The sequence below is a fragment of the Pinus tabuliformis genome, chromosome 3_1 (genome assembly GCF_031772625.1).
Source record: "Pinus tabuliformis cultivar Carrire ecotype Pingquan chromosome 3_1, CPIR1, whole genome shotgun sequence".
Lineage (NCBI taxonomy): Eukaryota > Viridiplantae > Streptophyta > Pinopsida > Pinales > Pinaceae > Pinus > Pinus tabuliformis.
The window spans coordinates 679,643,200-679,657,947 of NC_142301.1; the positions used below are offsets into that span (position 1 = coordinate 679,643,200).

General features: G+C 42.7%; 1 pseudogene; it reads left to right on the forward strand.

Moving 5' to 3' along the window:
* Nucleotides 1-3,089: 3,089 nt before the first annotated feature.
* LOC149188923 (protein IN CHLOROPLAST ATPASE BIOGENESIS, chloroplastic pseudogene) lies at nt 3,090-4,000 on the forward strand (annotated as a pseudogene).
* The last annotated feature ends 10,748 nt before the right edge of the window (nt 4,001-14,748 follow it).

The window sequence follows — 14,748 nt, forward strand, 5'->3', positions numbered from 1 at the left end:
TGCCCTTCCTTACCCAGATTCAAAGCTGCATATCAGAGAGCCAAAGGAGCCACTGAATCACTCTATTACATGAACCAAAGTTGGCCGCATGGACCTAGATCTTACCAGCAGGAACTGCAAGGGACACCCGAGACCTATTATGACCCCTATCAAGCCACTTTCATGCCTTCTTGGGGTCCCCCTGCTCATCCTTCCTGGTCTACAACTCCTCCTTGGTCATATCCTCCTTGTTCCTTCACAGATCCATATTATGCCCAACCAGTTGCTCATTCATTTCACTCTTATGCTCAGCCACAGCCTCAGTGGAATGCACCTTATCAGGAGTGGAGGCCCCAGTACAACTCTCATCCCGCTCATTTTCCTCCACCACCTGCTCATCCACAACCATCGCCTCCTCCTCCACCAAGGCAACCCAAAATGCCTACCCAACCACACTGCCATCCATCTCCATCTCAATTTCACACCTCCACTCAACTACCCGTACCATCATCTCCAAACCCACACATTGGAGCAGCTCAACACAAGTGCAAAGCTGAGGCACAACATGTGCAAATGACTCCTTTTGAGCTCAATGATCTTCACCATAGCTCAGGAAAAGCATTGCAAAAAAGAGATCATCTTGAAAGCATTGAAGGATCACATCCAGCAAAAGAAGATTCCAAAGAGGAGATCAAAGAACCATGGGCTGCACTTAATGAAGAGAAGAGATCAGAATCAAAGATCGAGAGAGTTCCTTCATGGTTACCATCAAATCTTCCATGTATTCAAGAGAAAGATCAACAAAAAGAGGAAGATCAGAAGGTCATGATAGAAGGTGACATGAAGAATGATCCAGATCAGCAAAAAAACCAAGGATATCAAAGCTATATTGAGATATGGTTTCAGAAGGTCACTAAGTTGCAGCAGTACTTTCTTCCTCAACTTCGTTTGATCCCTTCAAAGCCAGATCATTTGGTCTCTGAGATCTGGATACTTGTCCAAGCATGCATTTCGAGCCTTCACATCATTTTTTCTCTAATCTCGATGTGCACATGGCTCCATTGGAAGTATTCTTATACTTGAAAATGATTTTGTTTTTCAAGTAGGGTAGGGTAGAAAAAAAGAAGAAAAAAAGACAAAAAAAAGAGAAAAAAAAGAAAAAGAAAAAAATGAAAAAAGGAAAATAGAAATCTAAGGTGAAAACCTCCTCGGAGGCGCCTTAGATTGGCTCATTGATTGAAAACCTCCATGAGGTGGTCAATGGGTTGGAAAAAAAGAGAAAAGAGAATAAGATCTTTGGGTGAAAACCTCCCTTGGAGGCGCCCAAGGCAGGCAATTAGGGTGAAAACCTCCATGAGGCGCCCTAGTTGTTTTAAAAAAAAAAAAAGAGAAAAAAAAAACAAAAAATAAAGCTAATCTCCATTGAATAATTTCATGTTGCAGAAATGACATTGCAGGTTGCAAGAAGGACGTTTCATGACAGGAGGAGCACTCAAATCAAGGTCAAAGTAATTTTTCTTGTGCCTTCTACAGGAAGCTCTGTATTTCTACAGGAAACATCCTGTAGAACCTTTGGACGAGCCAAATCCAATTTCAAAAGTGAATCTGATGGTGGGAATCTGTTGATTAGGCCTACAAGCACTTGTGTGTCCATCCCTTGCCTTTCTCCATCATTTTTCCACCTCCTTGTGCTTCTCATTGTGCTTCTATAGGAACTTCCTGTAGAAATTGTGGGAAACTAGGCATGCATTTCAAAAAGTGGTTTGGCGAACATGGTAGCTTTCTCAAGGGTTCAGAAGTCCTCATGCAATCTTCCAACTCCTCCTCCATCATCTCCATACCTGCATCACAGCCCAAGCTCAGTTTTCCCTTCCATGCAAGCACATGCAAAAAGCCTTGAGGCAAAAATCCATAGAACAAAATTTATTTTTGCCATAACTTGAAAACCATGCATCCATTTGACAAACCGTTTTATGGGGAATTGTAAAAGGTTGATGACAACATGCTTGAGCAGTTTCATGCAATTCCGGTGCACGGTTTCCAAGAAATCAGCCTCCATCACCATCAGCCATTTTTGCATTTTCTCCATAACCGTGCATCCGTTTCAAAACCTGTTTCATGGGGATATGCATATGAGTGATGGTAACCTACCCAAGTAGTTTCAGCCGATTCCGATGCACGGTTTCCGAGAAATCAAGCTTTGAAATCTTCAGCCATTTTTCATTTTTCTCAAAATCCGTGCATCCATTGATCACGATTTTACTATGGGAGATGCATCATGATGATAGAAACATGCTCAGCAAGTTTCAGATCGATCCGCTTTGCCGTTTGGGAGAAATGGCGAAAACAAGTTCTGGTTTTGTGACCATGCAGCAACAACAACTTGAAGGTGCAGATCTGAACGTGGAAATAATTGCATGCAGCTCAGATCCGGCCATAGGACACCTGCACAGGAAAAAAACAATCAAAGATTAGCAGCCAAGCCACATGCAATCAGAAAAACCAATGCATGCAGCAATGACAGGCCACAGCAGCTCACGGCAACCATTCAACTTCGAGGTATATGACTGATCTCATTCTTCTATATGACGGATTAGCAAGGCTCAACCGATTGTCTTCTCTAGCACTCATCTGGAAGTCACGCAGTACACGTGGATAGCTAACTTACGTGAAAATTAAAGCAACAAGGAGTGTTGGTTGTTTAAACTTCAGTTCAATTCACGACAGTGATTACAGGGGGAAAACACAGAGTTCAGGAACAAAACTTCTAGTTGCATGTGGCCACGTACACTTGGCCACTTCAATCCCTCACCACAAATCATGCCGTAATTAAAAAAAATTGCTCGGCTGACTCTCACCATCCGCTGATTAATTTGCATTTGTGACATTCTTAGCTGAAGTATGCATCCTCTGCTCCCACAATCGGTTAACCCATCAACCTCCACGGAGCTTTGCAGCCTGTTCTCGAATTTCACTCGTGCATCGGGCTCACTCAAAGGAAGAATCACACTCTACAGGAAATGGGTGGGGTCTTCTACAGGAAAGTGCAGCAGAGACTTCCAGAGCAGAGAAGCCTAAGGTTCTTCATCAAGTTTGGAGCTTGAACAAAGATGGACAATTATCATATGGCCAAGGGTGAAAAACTTGTCCCTCCTTATGCTAGACGAGGTATAATTCCTCTTGCAATACCACTGTCAGAAGACCAATCAGGTGCTTTCACAGCTCTTCTAAGATGGCCAACCAGTCCAGAAGGCATGGGGATGCCCGTTGTACGAGTTCAGAAGTATGGTGTGTCACGTTTAGCTAAGACTGTAAGCCACTGATTTCAAATTGAAAATGAAGCTCTTGAAGTCTTGCATGTGGATCAATATATTCCTAGGATTCTGGTAGAAGAAGATTGGAATGGCTATGAGGACGCAGCAAATAGCCTCTATGCTGCTTCAGGAGATGCTGGCAAGAAATTGTATAAACAAGGGGATGTAGCTGAATCTAAAATTGGAAATCTTGATGTTTATTTGACAAAGAAGGTTGCATTGTTTCCAGATGTATTTGAAGCGTATTGCATTGGGTCATTTGGAAAGAGGCGACCAGGTTTCTGCATTGGTGACAGGAGAGCTTTACGTGAATAGGAAGCACTTTCCTGGATTTGGTCGGCCATTTGTGTTTAATGCAGAGTTTTTTTCTGAACATTGGTCGTAAGCTTGAAGCTAAGGATGCTGCCAAAGTAGCATTAAAATTACCGTGGTGGACAATAGGCTGCAGATATGAGGAAGTTGCTAAAATTGCAAGCTGGGGAGACGAACAAATTGAATACATGAGAGAAAGAGTTACAGATGAGGGAAGGCATGAGGATATTCAAAAGGGGAAGGCACTTGCTCAGGTAGCTCTTGACCAGGCTGCATTTTTGATGGATTTAGCTTTTCTTGGTGGATCCTGGCATGACATCCAGGATCAACTTGCAGCTTACTACAAGGAAGCTGGGTTAGATACAATAGCTCGCTTTATACTTTATGATTGCTAAAATTAAGTGCAAATCCACACACGTTGTTCTCAAGGAAACAGAAAGGTCCTGATTTGGGATCAATCTTTGTATCATAAAATTAGAGCGCACGTCTGAATCAGTGTTCTGCCAATTGAAATTGAAGTGTAGTAGCTAGAGCCAAGTAAGGATACAGAAAACTGGTCAGAAAAAAACCAAGTAGGGACACACCCAAGACAGCCACAGCACAGTTCAAGGAGAAGGCACCCCCAGCCAAGCAAGCAAAATCAGAGAAAATTGGTTCTACAGGAAGTTAGCAGACTGTTTCTACAGGAAGACAGAGGACTGTTTCTACAGGAAGCCAGCGAACTGTTTCTACAGGAAGTCCTGAAAAAGGGAAGCAGAAGGAGAACTTGGCTGAAATCCTAGCTAGGGAGGCAGCAGCTGTGCTGGCCGCCCTAAGTACCTCTCCCAAGCCGAAGGAGAAGTGAAAGAGGGAGCTTCCACTATTTTTTAAGGCAAGAAAGGGCATGCAGATAAGAATTGGCAGACCCCAAACCACAGTCAAAGAAGCAAATTGTCATTGAGGACACACAAGCTAAACAAAAGAAAGAGTCTCCTTCAAAGAGATCCATCATCTATGAATGAGGAAGCTAAAAGCATTCACCTAAAGAGAGCAAATCAAGATGATGGACTCAAATACAGTTCTACAGGAAGCTAAGACAGTTCTACAGGAAGCTACAGGACTTTCTACAGGAAGTTCTGTATTTTTAACAGAAACATCCTGTAGAAGCCTTTGGGCAAGCCAGAATCAATTATGGAGAGGGATTGGAAGCTTGAAGTCTGTTGAGGAGGCATGAAACCACTCTTTTCTTCCATCCCCCACTGGTTTCATATCCTTTCACCACCATTGCCGCCATCAGATTGAATATACTTGCACAATCATACCAAGGCTGAGAATTCACTAGGAAAAGGAACATGCAGTGGGAAGAAGCAAAGAAGCATGGTTTCATGACAGAAAAGAGGACATCATTTCAGAAGCTTGGCATGACAAGGAGGCCACCAGGGCCATCAAATATGAGGAGAGAGATTGGTTGCTCAGAGGATGAGCAACACTTTCAGTAGGGGGGTGATGATGAGCCCCAAAAATGGATAATTATTTGGGCTCATTCAACCTCCTAATTTGACTTAATCCACCATTCTCATTGGTTTATTGCATGTTTTTGATTATTTTTATGTTAATAGAGTGAATTTGGTTAGTCATTATGCCAACAAGTCTAATGGGTGCTTTGTGTAGCCTTTTTGGTCCACTTGGAGACAAAATTGAAGGTCTTAATGAGCACTTGGCAGCCAAATTCGTGGGAGAACAAGCTGGAGGATTTGTAGGAAGGTGTCCCCCTCATTTATGGGCCCTTACCTCGAATTCTCCACCATCAGCTCGGAGTACAAAGGCCACCAAATCAATGAGCACAAGGGCAGCCAAGCAAGTCAAGTTGGACTACTGTTAACTACAAGTCTTGGGCAGCCAAGTCCCTAAATTTTAGGAGGATTGTTGGGTCCTCAAATTGTATAAGTAAGAGGGCTTAAGACCTCATTTCAGTTAGTCATTTTGGGTAGCTAGTGGGTAGTCATTTTGTAGCTAGTAGTTAGCCAGTAGTTAGTCATTTTGTAATTCGATTTGTAGGCCATGGATTAGCTTTGCTTTCAGCTCATTCTCAAGCTCTCCTCGTGGACAATTTTCATGTAACTCTTCATTCTTGATTAATAAATATGAATCCAGCTTTGCACCAGCTCTAAATCTCTCTTAGGAGGTTGTAGCTCTTGGGGTTGGGCCCATATCAAGTGCCCAATACCTCCTTTGATTATCTTTATGTGTTTTGCTACATTCTTAGAATAAAATCTACTATTTTGTTTTGTCATTTAGTTTGTTTTTTTATGAGTAAAATAGCTTTTCATGCTCAGATTTAGTTGATAGGTTGTTAACAGAAAAAGCTTCAAGAAAAGGGCCAACAAACATCTATGGTTTCACCTCTCCCTCAGTGGGATCAGGAGCTGTGACTAGGATGACTTTGCTGCCCACAAAAACACTGATTTTGCTTTGCCATGCAATCACTAGTGTTTGATTTTCATGTGTAGAAGTTGGTTACAAGTTCAATCTTTCATTTGCTTATTTGCATGAGTTAAAATACATGGTTTCATTGCAGGTCACACTTCTGTTCATTCTCTTTACTAACAGCTAGCAAACTAGGTCAACGTAATTAGGTCTTTGAATTCATAAGTCTTTGTTGGTTCAGATTGGAAAAACGACTTGCAGAGCACCTATACCACTCCTTCATCTGCTTATTCTCCATCAGCACCATCCACTCCACCCTCTACTTAGAACCCTTGCTTCACGTTTGCCATTCACGCCCAAAACCCTAATTTTTGTGCAACATTGCTTCACTCTCCCTTGAACAAATCGAACCATTCTCGCCATTCCTTAGCTCCATCCATCAGTTCCTAGGCCACTTCAGACCTCTATCCTACCTCCATATCCACTCATGCATCTTCCCTCACTCACCCATGCTCCAAAATCCTCTTTTCAGAACATCCTGTAGAAATCTCTGAACATCCTGTAGAAACACCTGCAGACATCCTGTGGAAGCCTGCACACTCGGTTGCCGAGCACCTGAACGTTGTGGACTTCTGTGGAATGATGTTTTGGATCCCCTGGAACCTCTCCTAGCCCTCCTGACCTTTCCCAAGCTCTCTTTCCCTTCAAACCACCCCTGCACAGTCAAAACCTAATAAGAAACAAGTCATAATAACTCCAACCACTTAAGCAAAAATATAAAAACAATGTTCTTTTTCATGAAAGTAGTTTGAGTTCATGCATTTCACATCACTAGAAGTAATGGCATCATTTTTAGACATTTTCACTTTCACTATTGCATCATAGAGGTCAAACTAGTCAGATTAGGGTTTACTAGGGTTTCATGTTTTGGTTGGCTTTCAGTTCATTTTTGCAAAGTAGATCAATTTCCTTTGAGATGGCCTTCGTCCATCATTTAGAAAGCTTCTTCTGAGAGTATATAGAATTTGGCTTGAGCCCTAGCGGACTTGTGCCAGCTGACCAAGTGACAGCTGCGACAAGAGCTAGTACTTGTGCATACAGCACCGTCGCTTCCAAGTTTGTACGAACTACCGGGTTGATAAAATTAGAGATAGGAAGCTCCAGGAGTTGTAGCATTATTGCTACAATACTGGAGCTGTTGTAGGGAAAAGTATCCGACTCGGATGACCCTAACCCACTCTAAGGGTGACAGTTCCTTAGCAACAACTGTAAAACAAACTACTAGAGGTTTACTTCTTTATGAAAGCAAAAGAGGATGGAGAAAGCACTAACCGTTGCCTTGCGATTAATGTCGAATCCAAACTCTCCTCTTTGGCCGCTTGTTCCTAGCTCTTTGTCCTTCTGCTCGCCCAGCTACAATGAGATCCTGCACAATGACAAAGAAGGAAACTACAAGGGGCATGCAATCATAACTGGTTCATGGATTAGTGTAAACCAAACATGCAATCATCACAATATATAACTGAAACAAGAGCACATAGAAGAACCTCAATAGCTTTTATTAATGAAGAAATAAAGGTTCTGAGAGGATTACAACCATTGCAGGCTCCAACCCAGCAACACCTCCCAGCAGAAAGAATTGCTCTTCTTCACCTCTCTCAAACAATCACCCAATAACTGAAGAATGAAACCAATAGCATATCATTACTTTGCACAAAATTCCAGCCCCCTGAGCTCATAGGAGAGAGCCCAATATATAGATGAATTGAGAAAGGATGAGTCAGCATGCAACTGATGTGTAGCTGCCTTGTGTCCTCTCTCTCTTCAGTTAATCTTTAGTTGATCTTCAGTTCTTGAGTCCACTTGGTGAACCTTGCTTCCACTTGGAGAAACAAAGCCTCTGACTCATCACAAGGCGAAATACCTGACCCAAGTGTCATTTTTGGAAGATTCCAAAGCAATAACTCACTGTGCCACATGTCCAAACTCGCCCAGCACAGGTGGGCTTTGTTCTACCTGCTTTGCAATGCAGGTACACCATGGAGCAGTTGTGTTTCAGTGCAGAAGCCTAGTGGAGCACCTGCTTTGATTTCAGGATTGCTTGTTTTTGAGTGTTTTCAGGTGGAGAACTGATCTGAGAGCTGTTGGTTTGCTGACCTTGTTCCTCTAGGGGTAGGAACATCATGTTTAGGGAACTTTGGATCCCTTGGATTATTGAATATTCATGCTTGTTGCTGTAAGGCACAAAATTGTCTATAACAGATGCCCCCTAAAGTATGAGGTCGTTTATCGGGTGAAATGCTTTATTGAGAGGATTTGAAGTTCATTCAATCTGCTGAGAAGTGTCCTGTAATAATATACAATACAATACATTATTTTTCATACATTTTTCATGATCTAGCTGAGGCGGGCATTCCCATGCTCAGCTTTATAAATACATTTTGGTACATAGAACAGACGATCGTCTGATGTTAGACTGATAATTCTCTGCCGAATCTATCATCCTTCACTGATAATTCTCTGTCGAATTTATCATCCTTTGAGAAGGATGATCATCTGTTGCAATGATGTACATATCAAATGTCTTTATGTCCTGAATATATATCGCAGCCCGGATGGATGAAACTAGATCCGGGGTCTTCAGTCTCTTTCGATCTTCACTCGATGTACAAGTCGATCCATGTGAGAATTTCTTGGAGTCGAACATGGAAAGACATCGCTTGATTACCGGTCAATGATGTAAACCGTTAACAAGTGCGAGAGGAATCACCAATAAGGATGATGACCCTCAAGGTACAACAGTACAATTCACATGGTGGGAATAAAGGACTTGGTGTCGACCACCATGCAAAATCTTCTGGTCGAAGGTCATTGATGTATACCTGTCGCCGGAAGTGAGAAACCTGCCATTGAGGCATGCAAGCTTCAAAGTACTGAGGGGGGTGTTCCTAGATCAACTCCTTGGATAATGAGCTGATGTCGACAAGGAGCGATCCGTCAAAGGAGGGCCTTAATGAATCCCACATCAGTGACACGGAACGGAGCTAGTGATTATGATGAGGTGAAAACAAACTGTGATGTATGATTCAGGGTGGCGGTCATGAAGTGGATGGAGGATAATGTATGGTAGTGGGTGGAACACGGTTGACTCTTTACAGAACCACATCTCTTGAACATATAACGACACTGATGTGATGGATTGGTAGCATTACCCCAACTATGGATGGTGTGGCAAGGACCATGGTGATGAGACCGGTGAATGAAACAACCCAACCCGATGTGATACGGAGGACAAAGTGTCATGTTCAAGAGCGACTTGCTACCATTAAAGCTGTGAGGTTCTCCCAATTTTTCCCCAGTCATTGCTGACCAGTACCTCTTTATTTTTGTCAAGCTTGAGGAGGATAACATATGCTTGTTCTATAACCTGCCCTTCGGGCAAGCCCATCGCTATGTTTTAACGAGCCTAGCGATAGGGAAACTCGTTCTCGTCTAAAGACAAGTTTGTCGCTATTTAATAAATTTAACGAGTCTAGCGACAAGGATAACTCGGTCCTTTTCATTTTTAGAGAGTCTGAAAAGGTACATAAAGTCAACTCCAGAATTCCTTTTTCGTCAGCTAATCCCTTAAGTCCGAAAAAGTTTAAAACAATACAGAAGGGATGAATTTTCGGTACTTTTAACAAGCCGAACAAACAAGCGCTCGGTCTTTTTGTGCAATAATCCCTCAGGTCCAAAAAGATTAAAATCTAGAAGAGGGATAGCTTTCCGGTCGCTTTAACGAGCTGGAAGGCCAAAACTCGGCAAACTTTTCATATTTTACGAGTCAGTGAAAAGAGCTCAAAGAAGACTCGCGTTTCGAGGAACGAGTGATAAACAGGGTAGCAGCAGATTCCAGGTACAGGTTGGAATATTCCAATCACGGCAGTGTCACAAGGATGGCTTAGTGAAATCACTCTTCGCAGCTGTTCCTCAAAAGAAGGTAAACAATCATATGGAGATGAACGATTGGCCAAATGAACGGATGGAGGTGATGGCATATAAACACGACCAAGGGCTTTTAATACGGCAGTCAAAGGTCACATTTTACCAAGGTTATTTACCGGTTCATTTTTTCTGGGTGAGCTTGAACTCTAGGGGAAGATTGCTCACAACTTATGTTTATTTTTTAACGAGCATGAACTATGCTCTAAAACTGCTCGGATCTTGCGTTTATTTTTTAACGAGCATGAACATTGCTAAAACTGCTCGATTATATGGTTTTCTTTTGATTTTTACCATAAGTAGCTTCTCTTTTTTCACTGATAGCACTGCATTTTCAAATTGCTGCAACAAACTAGTTAGAAATGAGTAACATTTACTTGAAAATGAGATTAACACATTAATATTTACCTTGAACTACGTAAAAAGCAAATAAAAAGGGTTTTTACCTCTCATTTTACCATTTCATTTTCATTTTGCTTGTTGGAGCTTTGGAGGAGCCTCTTTCCCCTCGATTTTCACCAGCTGATTCCGGGAGATTCTGTGGACGATTTTCGGCGCCGTTTGGACCAGGTAGGAGCTAAACCTTAGCCCTTCATTTTCATGGTTTCATTTTCCTATTTTATGCTTGTTTTGCTGTTCTATTGAGCCTCTGGGGTTTTGCCAGGGCGCCCTCTGATCAGCGCAGGTCCCCCATTCGAAAACTGCGTTGGGATTCAAACTGCTTGAAGGCAGCTTGTCTCCCAACGCAGGTAGTACACTGGGCACCTGCTTTGGGGCATAAAAACAACAATTTTTCACAGTTTTTGATGAAATTTTCGCCAGTTTTTCATCAATTTCAGGAGCTGACTCATTCCCTTGTTTGTTTTACAGGGATTCTTGATCAAGATGGCCCTCACATGGCGAGAACGAGAACATGAAGAAGAAGATATGATTGCCCTTCATGATCCTGTTACGGTGGGCGCGCTACGAGACTGTGGTATGCTAAAGTTTTTCCGTATCTCAAGCATGAGGGCACAGATTTCATTACTGCAGTATATGCTTGATGCTTGGGATCCTGTTAACCAAGTATTCCAGATCAGGAACAAACCTATTCCATTGACTGTGACAGATATTTACTTCTTGACTAGCCTGTCAAGGCGGGGTGCTCCCATTTCTTTATCAGGTACAGTTCGGGGGAATGATTCCGTGAGAGATTATGTTCGCCAGTATTGCAAGGAGGGGTCCCAGCCGAGCAGAGACGACAAGGTGGTTATCCGTGATGTTACTAGCAGGCCTCTCAGGTCTATTCTGTATACTCTTGGTAGGATGGCCGGTAGCGCATCTTTACATGTTGCCAACAGGTCTCATATGCAACATGCCTTGGAATGTCTCCAACCGAAAATCTTCAACTGGAGTGATGCAGTGCTTAGTCAGATGAAAAATCAATTGAACAAGGTAAAGGACGGGAAGCTGAAGAACTTTGGTTTTGGTTCGATTCTGACTGCCTTTGCCTTGGAGAAGATCCCTCTGATGCAACCTCAGTACATTGATCTCGGAGTGCCTTCTCCTACCGAGCCACGTATGCAGCGATGGGTCGATCACATGTCTAGACATGCAGGTCAATCCCAGATTTCTTTCAATGCTGCTTTCTTTAGGTGGTTCGATCGCCAGGAGATGTCTTTTTCCGAGTACCCATATGTTGGTATGGATTTCCGGGGTGATCCGGATATGGTACTGCCAGACGGTGCTCAGTGGGATGCTACTGGTAAGAATTTCAACCATATTACTGTCCATTGTTTTCATTTATAATGTTCTTGTGCTTTATTCTATCAAGACTTTAATTGAACTCATGTGTGCTTGCAGATGTCGGTCTTGTTCGTCCGGCAGTTCGTCTGAGACCATCTGTTGTTGCTCCGGCAGAGGAACCTGCTCGGAGAGTTATTATCCGTGATCTTAGCGATACTGAGACTCTTACAGCTGTGCAGGGGCAGGTTGAGAACCTTACCCGTGGTCTTCCGGATGTACAGATTGACGAGTTACCTTTACCGATGCAGCAGCATACTATCGGTGTACCTAGACGATGGACGCGTCTTCTGCACATGATAGCACAGACTGTGGCTTACTATCAGGAGCACCACTAGGCTAGGGTGCCCCCTAGCACTTTTTGAGTTTTTAGGTTACCTGACCAATTTTGTCTTGGTTACAGAACATTATGTATGAACTTTATAAACAGCTTATATGTATTTTGATTTTTCGAGTTTCATTCTGGTTGATTTGGATGATTCATATGTACACTCTTTTGTGAGGTGCCCTTTTATAAATGTTGCAAATGTCTATCTAACACATAGTTTGCTAAGGAGTCAGTTAATGTGTTTAAATTTCTTGAAATATGTTGATATTGAATTGAATCAAATCGTCTTTCCAAGATTTTTACTCTTAGGAACATGCGATAAATAGCCGGATTGTGAACGGAATATATACCATTGAGTTGTCGTATTACGAGTTGTGAGTCTAGCCTGACAATTAGTCGGCATATGCCATGTGTGATGGCATCAGAGAGTAGTTCTATCAACGCGCTATACTTAGCGATGTTATTCGTTGATTGCCCAATACATACACCTCTGAAACTTACTAACTCGCCACTTGGATCAAAAATGGTCCATGCCGCGGAAGATAGGTTCCGCGAACTACGACTTGCTCCGTCGGCATATCCAACGCATGTCTCCATAAGGTTTGACATCTGCAACGAATGAAAAATGGGAATCACTCAACCTAGAACAATAACTTTGGCGAAAACAAAATATAACAAAAGCATGCAGGTTACTATTTAAGCATAGTAACGCTTGAGGTACAGCCTGTTCCGGGGCTGTGCCAGTGGGATTCCGTCGTAATCTATTAACTCGTAGGCTCCTTTTGCTAACACTCTTTTAACAATATAGGGGCCCATCCATAAGGAATTGAATTTACCCGCTCCTAATTTATCGGATTCTTGATCATATAGCAAGACCAAATCACCTTCTGAGAAGACACGGGGTTTGACATTCTTGTCGAAATGAGCCTTGACTCGTTTCTTATGGGCTTCGTTAGCCAAAGCGGCATCATGACGGGTTTCATCCAAGTGGATTAATTCTAAGAAACGAGCCTCTTCTTCCGAAGTTCCGGGGAGGAGATCAATTGCGAGTTTAAGCGACGAAATTTCGCACTGGATTGGTAAGACTGCTTCCAGGCCATATACCAATTGAAAAGGTGTGAACCCGGTTGCATTCTTTACCGATGTTCGGTAAGCCCACAAGGCAAAATACAGGATTAGGTGCCATCTTCTTTTATGAACCCTGATCATCCTTTGCAACATACGCTTCAGGACCTTGTTGATTGCCTCAACTTGTCCGTTAGCTTGTGGATAATATGGGGTAGAGCTGTCGTGAGATAGCCCTAGTTTGGCAGCCAATTCGACCATCATGTGATTGCGAAAATGCGATCCATGATCCGTAACTATAGCCTGTGGTACGCCGAACCTGGCGACTACATGATTGAAAAAGAAAAGGGCAGCTGTTTCGCCAGTGTTATCTAATGTAGGCATCGCCTTGGCCCATTTGGTAAAATAGTCAACAGCGACTATAATATACCCATGCCCCCTGGTCGAGGTGGGGTTACATTGCATGAAATCGATGCCCCATTTAGCGAAAGGCCCAACTGCAACAATTGGTTGTAGTGGCGCAGGTGGCCTTCTTGTTTTGCTATCAAATATTTGGCAGGAGTGGCAACTTCGGACTGCGATTATGCAATCTTTGAATATTGTTGGCCAAAAATATCCTTCTCTTAATATCTTTTGGGCTGTAGCGAAACCCGATTGATGCCCCCCACAAGCGCCTGAATGACACTCATTCAGGGCTTTTTCGGCCTCTTCATGGGTGAGACACCTCCTCAGAACTGTATCAATACCACGACGGTAAAGAGTATCACCGACGATCATGTAATCTTTTGCTTGGTATCGTATACGTTTCTGTTCGGAGTGTGAGGTGTCTGGCCGAAACTTTTGGGTCTGGAGATAGATTATTATATCTCCATACCATTCATCACCTGCAGATATCAGAAACAAAGTTTCGTCCATGATTGATTCCTTGGAGGTTTCATCATTGGACGGCGATGGGAGATCGCATAATAATTCTGCGAATACCAGAGCTTTCTTTGATTTGGATTTTACAAATTCCAAATCAAACTCTTGAAGGATCGCTATCCATTTGGAATACTTGCCCCCCAGCAACTGTCGTGACAGTATATAAGTCATGGGGTTGCAATCTGACAGAATGGTAGTTTTCCTAAAGAGGATGTAATGTCAAAATCTCTGTACCGCTTGAACAGCAGCAAGCGCTAACTTTTCAACGTAAGAATATTTACTTTCTGTATCATTTAAGTTTTTACTTAAATAATATACAGGATGTTCAACTCCATCGATTTCTTGAACTAAAACCATCGCAATGGTTGTATCCGCTGCAGCTAGATACAGGTTAAAATCCCTAAGATAATCCGGGGCGTACATTAATGATGCTTTTACTAGAGATTCTTTCAAAGCGTCAAAGGAAGCTTGCGCAACCTGGTCCCAGTCAAAGGGTACATCTTTTTTCAAAAGACGTGTATAACCTTTAGCAAGTTCTGCGTAATTTGGAATGAACCTCCTCAGAAAGTTTGCTTTCCCTTGGAGTTTCTGAATCTGAAGCAAATTTGAAGGTGGAGGCAAATTGATGATTGCCTGAACCTTACAGGGGTCGAGACG